The 9015-nt window shown below is 37.3% G+C and overlaps 1 pseudogene; it reads left to right on the top strand.

Annotated features, from left to right (window-relative positions):
- The first annotated feature begins 4289 nt into the window (after window positions 1-4289).
- On the top strand, window positions 4290-6254 carry LOC129025452 (heat shock cognate 71 kDa protein-like; annotated as a pseudogene).
- The last annotated feature ends 2761 nt before the right edge of the window (window positions 6255-9015 follow it).

The following is a 9015-nucleotide window of genomic DNA, read 5'->3' as shown; positions in this document are numbered from 1 at the left end:
CTTGCACCTTAGGTACCAGGTCAGCCACAGCAAAGTAGAGTGGGCTCCTGGGGCCCCCAATTCCAGGCCTTGGCTTTGGTTTCTGAAACTCCCCTGGACCACAGGAGACCCCACTGCACTGAAAGGTGAGTCCCAAGCCAGGTAGCATTTACAACAAGCTGACTGAAGAGTCCTTGAGACTTAAGGGAAAATCGGCAGTAGTCTGGCAGTAATCACTGTGGATATGAGGTGGCAGTGGCCACAGGGTGAGGTTCCTGTGCCTTTGGAAAGGGGAGAAAAGAGTGGGAAGGACCACATCTAGTGATGTGAGTACCAGCTAAGTTACGGTACAACAGAACACCAGGTAGATTTCTAATATTTTTGACCTTAGTCCTTGGCACTCAGATGGCACTACTGGGACCATATAAGGCCTGGGGGAACCTGTCGCCCTGAAGGGTAACACATAGGCCCGACTGGCTTTGCCACCTGCTAATTGTAGAGCCCCAAGACCTAAAGTGAACATAGGCAGTAGACAGGAAGTGGTTACAACAAGCCTTGGGCAAGAACCAGTGATGTTCTGACCCAGCACAGTCATAGTGGTGGTGGCCACAGGGGTGCTTGTGTCACTCCACCTCTGGCTTCAGGTGGTTCACAGCAGATAGAGAGATCTCATTTGTTTGGGAGAAAGAAAGGGAAGAAAACAAGAGTCTCTGCCTGCTAATTCAGAGGATTCTTCTGGATCTTGTCCAAGACCATCAAGGCAGTACCTCTATGAGTCTGCAAGAATCACAGTGTTACTGGGTTTGGGGTGCTGCCAAATTCAGATAGAATTTACATCACAACATGCAAGTCATTTCAAATATCTGAAAAGCCTCCCCACTAAGGGTGGGTACAAACAGGTTGCGACTGAGAAGACTAAAAGAAATACCTAACTCTTCAATGCACAGAGACAGAGGAATATCTACAACTATCAAGACAATTCAGGAAACCATGACCTTACCAAATGAGGTACATAAGGCACCAGGGACCAATCCTGGAGAAACAAGAGATATGTGACCTTTCAGATAGAGAATTCAAAATAACTGTGTTGAGAAAATTCAAAGAAATTCAAGAAAACGCACAGAAGGAATTCAGAATTCTGTCACTCAAATTTAACAAAACATCAAAATAATTCAGAAGAATCAAGAAGAAATACTGAAGAAATGGAAGTAGCATAATTAAGAATGCATTATAGTCTTTTAATAGCAGAATTGATCAGGCAGAGGAAAGAATTAGTGGGAATGAAAATAGGCTATCTGAAAATACACAGGTAGAGGAGACAAAAGAAAAAAGAATAAAAAACAATGAGCACATCTACAGGATCTAGAAAATAGCCTCAAAATATAAATTTCAGAGTTATTGGCCTAAAAGATGAGGTAGAGAAAAAGATAGTGGTAGAAAATTTATACAATGGGATAATAACAGAGAACATCCCAAACCTAGAGAAAGATATCAATATCCAAGTACAAGAAGGTTATAAAACACAAAGCAGATTTAACCCAAAGAAGACTATCTCTAGATATTTAATAATTAAACACCCAAAGGTCAAGAATTTTAAAAGGATCCTAAAATTGGCAAGAGAAAAAAAACAACATACAATTGAGCTCCAAAACGTCTGGCAACAGACTTTTCAGTGGAAACCTTATAGGTCAGGAGAGAGTGGCACGACACATTTCAAATGCTAAAGAAAAAAAAATTTGCCCTAGAATAGTATATACAGCAAAATTATCATTCAAATACGAAAGAGAAATATTTTCCAAAACAAACAAAAGGTGACAGATTTCATCAACATCAGACCTGTCCTACAAGAAATGTAAAAGGGAGTACTTCAATCAGAAAGAGAGGAAAATTAATGAGCAATAAGAAATCATCTGAAAGTATAAAACTCACTGGCAATAGTAAGTGTACAGAAAAACACAAAATATTATAACACTGTAACTGCAGTGTGTAAACTACTCTCATCTTATGTAGAAAGACTAAACAATGAACCATGGCAAGAGAATCGCTTGAACCCGGGAGGCAGAGGTTGCAGTGACCTGAGGTCGTACCACTGCACTCCAGCCTGGGCGACAGAGTGAGACTCCATTTCAAATAATAAAAATAATAATAATAATAATAATAACCACAACAAACTTTAAAGACATAGAGCAATAAGATATAAATGAAAACTACAAAAAGTTAAAAAGTATGGGAATGAAGTTACGATGTAGAGCCTTTATTAGTTTTCTTTTTGCTTGTTTCCTTGTTTATGCAAAGTGTTAAGTTTTCATTAGCTTAAAATAATGGGTTGTAAGATTGTGTTTGCAAGCCGCATCGTAACCTCAAACCAAAAAATATACAACACACACAAAGTTAAAAGCATGAAACTAATTTATATCACCAGAGAAAATCACTTTCACTAAAAGGAAGACAGGAAGAAAAGAAAGAAGAAAGAGAAGACCAGAAAACAACCAGAAAATAACAAAATGGCAAAAGTAAGTCTTGACTAATCAATAATAACATTGAATGTAACTAGAATAAACACTAAAATCAAAAGACATAGAGTGATGGAATGGATTAAAAACAAAACCAATCAATCTGTTCCCTACAAGAAACACAATTCACCTATAAAGACACACATAGCATAAAAATAAAGAGATGCAAAAAGACATTCCATGCCAATGAAAATAAAAAAAGATCAGGAGTTGTTACACTTATATCAGAAAAATTAGATTTCAAGATAAAACCTATTTAAAAAGCCAAAAAGGTCACTATATAATGATAAAGATGTCAATTCAGTTACAGGATATAAGAATTTTAAATATATATGCACCCAACCCTGGAGCACCCAGATATATAAAGAAAATATTATTAGAGCTAATGAGAGAGACAGACCCCAATACAATAATAGCTGCATAATTCAACACCCCATTTTCAACACTGGACAGATCGCCTAGACAAAAAATCAACTAAGAAAAATCGGACTTAATCTGCATTATAGACCAAATGGACCTAATAGATATGTAAGGAACTTCTGATCCAACAGCTGCAGAATACACATTCTTTTCCTCAGCACATGGATCATTCCCAAGTAGAGAACACATGTTAGGTCACAAAATTTGTCTTGAAACATTAAAAAAATGGAAAAAATATGAAGCATCTTCTCTGATCAGAATGAAATAAAACTAGAAATCAACAACAAGAGGAATCTTGGAAACTATAAAAATACATGGAAAGTAAATGATATGCTCCTGAATGACCAGGGTGTCAATGAATAAATTATGAAAAAAAATTAAAAATTTCTTGAAAACAATGATGATGGAAACGCAACAGACCAAAAGCTATGGGATACAACAAAAGCAGGACTAAGAGGGAAGTTTATAGCTATAATTGCTTACATCAAAAAAGAAAAAAAGCTTTAAATAAACAACCTAATGGTCTATCTCAAAGAACGAGGACAGCAAGAGTGAACCAAACCCAAAACCAGTAGAAGAAAAGAAATATTAAAGATTAGAGCAAAAATATGTGAAATTTTAAAGAAGAAAACAATACAAAAGGACAATGACACAGAATTTGCTTTTTTGGAAAGTTAAACAAAATTGGTAAATCTTTAGGTAGACTAAGAAAAGAGAGAAGACCCAAATAAATAGAATCAGAGATAAAACAAGGAGACATTACAACTGATACCACAGACATTCAAAGGATCACTAATCGCTCCTATAAGTAAGTATATGCCAAAAAATTGGAAAATCTAGAGGAAATGGAAAAATTTCTAGACAGATACAACCTACCAAGACTGAACCATGAAGAAATTTAAAACCTGAGCAGACCAATGGCAAGTAACGAGATCAAAGTCATGATAAAAAGACTCCCAGTAAAGAAAAGCCTGGAACTCAAGAGCTTTACTGCTGAATTCTACCAAACATTTAAAGAAGAACTAATACCAATCCTACTCAAACTATTCTGAAATATAGAGGAAAGGAATACTTCCAAACTCAGTCTACGAGGCCAGTATTACCCTGATAACAAGCTACATCAAAAAGAAAACACAAACACACACATCAGCCAATATATCTGATGAGATTGAAAGCAAAAAAAATGAATAAAGCATAAAGTTGGTTCTTAGAAAAAATAAAGAAAATGTATAGCCCAGTAACTAGATTAACCTAGAAGAGAGAAGATTCAAATAAGTTCAACTAGAAACGAAACTGTAGCTCATTGAGCTTGCCTGCAGCTCTCAGGGTTCCTGTGGCTTTCTTCGTTGTTGGAGCCAGGCCTACATGCCAGCAACCATGTCGAAGGGACCTGCAGCTGGTATTGATCTTGGCACCACATACTCTTGTGTGGGTGTTTTCCAGCAGGGAAAAGTAGAGATAATTGCCAATGATCAGGGAAACTCAACCATTCTAAGCTATGTCACCTTTACGGACACTGAACGATTGATCAGTGATGCCTCAAAGAATCAAGTTGCAATGAACCCCACCAATGCGGTTTTTGATGCCAAACATCTGTTTGGACGCAGATTTGATGATGCTGTTGTCCAGTCTGATATGAAGCATTGGCCTTTCATGGTGGTAAATGACACTGGCAGGCCTAAGGTCCAAGTAGAATACAAGGGAGAGACCAAAAGCTTCTATCCAGAGGAAGTGTCCTCTATGGTTCTGACAAAGATGAAGGAAATTGCAGAAGCCTACCTTGGGAAGACTGTTACCAATGCTGTGGTCACAGTGCCAGCTTACTTTAATGACTCAGTGTCAGGCTACCAAAGATGCTGGAACTATTGCTGGTCTCAATGTACTTAGAATTATTAATGAGCCAACTGCTGCTTCTATTGCTTACAGCTTAGACAAAAAGGTTAGAGCAGAAAGAAACATGCTGATCTTTGACCTGGGAAGTGGCACTTTTGATGTGTTAATCCTCACTATTAAGGATGGAATCTTTGAGGCCAAACCTACAGCCAGAGACACCCACTTGGTGGAGAAGATTTTGACAACCGAATGGTCAACCATTTTATTGCTGAGTTCAAGCGCGAGCATAAGAAGGACATCAGTGAGAACAAGAGAGCTGTAAGACGCCTCTACTGCTTGTGAACGTGCTAAGAGTACTGTCTCTTCCAGCACCCATGCCAGTACTGAGATCGATTCTCTCTCTGAAGGAATCGACATCTATACCTCCAGTACCCGTGCATGATTTGAAGAATTGAATGCTGACCTGTTCCATAGCATCCTGGACCCGGTAGAGAAAGCCCTTCGAGATGCCAAACTAGACAAGTCACAGATTCATGATATTGCTCTGGTTGGTGGTTCTACTCATATCCCCAAGATTCAGAAGCTTCTCCAAGACTTCTTCCATGGAAAATAACTGAATAAGAGCATCAACCCTGATGAAGCTGTTGCTTATGGTGCAGCTGTCCAAGCAGCCATCCTGTCTGGAGACAAGTCTGAAAATGTTCAAGATTTGTTGCTCTTGGATGTCACTCCTCTTTCCCTTGGTATTGAAACTGCTGGTGGAGTCATGACTGACCTCATCAAACATAATACTACCATTCCTACCAAGCAGACACAGACCTTCGCTACCTATTCTGACAACCAGCCTGGTGTGCTTATTCAGGTTTATGAAGGTGAGCATACCATAACCAAGGATGACAACCTGCTTGACAAGTTTGAACTCACAGGCATACCTCCTGCACCTCAAGGTGTTCCTCAGATTGAAGTCACTTTTGACACTGATGCCAATGGCATCCTCAATGTTTCTGCTGTGGACAAGAGTACAAGAAAAAAGAACAAGATTACTATCACTAATGACAAGGGCCATTTGAGCAAGGAAGACATTGAACATATGGTCCAGGAAGCCGAGAAGTACAAAGCTGAAGATCAGAAGCAGAGGGACAAAGTGTCATCCAAGAATTCACTTGACTCCTGTGAATTCAACATGAAAGCAACTCTCAAAGATGAGAAACTTCCAGGCAAGATTAATGATGAGGACAAACACAAGATTCTGCACAAGTATAATGAAATTATCAACTGGCTCGATAAGAATCAGACTGCCGAGAAGGAAGAATTTGAACATCAGCAGAAAGAGCTGGAGAAAGTCTGCAACCCCATCATTACCAAGCTGTACCAGAGTGCAGGAGGCATGCCAGGAGGAATGCCTGGGGGATTCCCTGGCGGTGGAGCTCCTCCCTCAGGTGGTGCTTCCTCAGGGCCCACCATTGAAGAGGTTGATTAAGCCAACCCAAATATAGATGTAGCATTGTTCCACACATTTAAAACATTGAAGGACCTAAATTTGTAGCAAATTCTGTGGCAGTTTTTAAAAGTTCAGCTGCTATAGTAAGTTACTGGGCATTCTTAATGCTTGAATATGGAACATATGCACAGGGGAAGGATATAACATTGCACTTCATAAACACTATTGTACATGGAAAAATGCAATGTCTTAAATAAAACTATTTAAAATTGGCAAAAAAAGAAATGAAATGGTAAACTTTACAACTGACTCCACAGAAATACAAAGGATCATTCAAGACTATTATGAAAACCTCTATGCACATAAACCAGAAAATCTAGAAGAAATGAATAAACTCCTGGAAATATACAATCCCCCAAGCTTTGATCAGGAAGAAATCGAAATTCTGAACAGATCAATAGCAAGCAGTAAAATTTAATCAGTAATTTAAAAAAAAAAAAAACACTGCCAAGAACAGCAACAACAACGAAAGCCCAAGTGGACCACAAGGATTCACAGCTGAATTCCATAAGACATTCAAAGAAGAATTGATACCAATCCTACTGAAACTATTTCAAAAGACTTAGAAGGAGGGAATCCTCCCTAACTCCTTCTATGAAGCCAGTATCACACTGATACCAAAACCAAGAAAGGACACAACAACAACAATAAAACTACAGGCCAATATCTGAAAAATGTAGATGCAAAAAATCCTCAACAAAATACTAGCAACCCAAATCCAACAGCACATCCAAAATATAATTCACCATGATCAAGTGTGTTTCATCCCAGAGACGAAGTGATGGATCAACATACACAAGTCAATAAATGTGTTTCACCACATAAACAGAATTAAAAACAAAAACCATATGATCATCTCAATAGGCACAGAAAAAAGAATTCAATAAAATCCACCATCTCTTTATGTTTAACAACCCTTAACAAATAAGCATAGAAGGAACATACATCAAAATAATAGCAGCCATATGTGACATACCCACAGCCAACATCATACTGAATGGGGAAAAGTTGAAAATTCTCACTAAGAACTAGAACAAGACAAGGATGTCCACTTTCACCACTTCTATTCAACATAGTACAGGAAGTCATAGAGCAATCAGGCAAGAGAAAGAAATAAAGGGCATTCAAATAGGAAAAGAGGAAGCCAGACTATTGCTGTTTGCCCATGATATGATCATATACCTAGAAAACCCTAAAGGCTCCCCCAAAAAGACTCCTAGGTATGATAAGTGAAGTAAAGTCTCAATTCATTATAGTACAAAATCAATGTGCACAAATCAGTAGCACTGCTATACAACAACAGTGACCAAACTGAGAATCAAATCAAGAACTCAATCCCATTTACAGTAGCTACAAAAAATATAATAACTAGGAATATATTTAAGCAAGGAGGTAAAAGATCTCTACAAGGAGAACTAAAAAACATTGCAGAAAGAAATCACAGATGACACAAATGGAAATAGATCCCATGCTTATGGACTGGAAGAATCAATATTGTAAAAATGACCATACTGTCAAAGCAATCTACAGATTCAATGCAATTCCTATCAAAATACCAACTTCATTTTTCACAGAACTAGAAAAAACAGTCCTAAGATTCATAATGGAACTAAAAAAGACCCCAAATATCCAAAGCAATCGTAATCAAAATGAACAAATCTGGAGGCATTATCTTCCTTAACTTCGAATCATATAATACTACAAGGCTATAGTAACCAAAACAGCATGGTACTGGTACAAAAGTAGATACATAGACCAATGTAACATAACAGAGAGCCCAGGAATACATTCATACATTTACAACCAACTGATCTTTGACAAAGCATACAAAAACATAAACTGGGAAAAGGACACCATATTCAATAAATGGTGCTAGGAAAATTGAAGAGCCACATGTAGAAGAATAAAACTGGATCCTTATCTTATCTTACACAAAAATTTAATGCAGATGGATTAAAGACTTAAATCTAAGGCCCGAAATCACAAATATTCTGAGGAAAACTTAGGGAAAAAAACCCTTCTGGGCATTGGCACAGGCAAAGAATTTATGATTAAGACCCCAAAAGCAAATGCAACAAAAACAGAAATAAATAAATGGAAACTAATTAAATTAAAAAGCTTCCACACAGCAAAAGAAATAATCATCAAAGTAAACCCACAACTCACAGCATGGGAGAAAATATTTGGAAATTATACATCTGACAAAGAATTAATGTCCAGAATCTACAAGGAACTCAAGTAAATCAGCAAAAAACCCACAAATAATCCCATCAAAAAGTGGGCAAATAACATGAATAGACAGTTTTTCAAAAGAAGATATACAAAGGGCCAAGAAACATATAAAAATCACCCAACACCTCTAATAATCAGGGAAATGCAAATTAAAACCACAATAGGATATCACCTTATGCCAGCCAGAATGGCCATTATCAAAAGGTCAAAGAGCAATGGATGTTGTCATGGACATAATGAAAAGGGAATGCTTATACACTGCTGGTGGGAACGTATATTTGTACAACCTCTATGGAAAACAGTATGGAGATTTCTCAAAGAATTAAAAGTAGATCTACCATTCAATCTTTTCCCAAAGGAAAAGAAGTCACTATATCAAAAAAAACTCTTATACATGTATATTTATTACAGCACAATTCACAATTGCAAAGATATGTAGTCAACCTCAGTGCCCATCAACCAATTAGTGGATAAAGAAAATGTGGTGCATATATATATATATATATATATATATATATATATATATATATATACACA

The sequence above is a fragment of the Pongo pygmaeus genome, chromosome X (assembly GCF_028885625.2).
Source record: "Pongo pygmaeus isolate AG05252 chromosome X, NHGRI_mPonPyg2-v2.0_pri, whole genome shotgun sequence".
NCBI classification, from domain to species: Eukaryota; Metazoa; Chordata; class Mammalia; order Primates; family Hominidae; genus Pongo; species Pongo pygmaeus.
The sequence above is the reverse complement of the archived record's forward strand: the minus strand, read 5'-3'. Positions and strand labels throughout refer to the sequence as shown.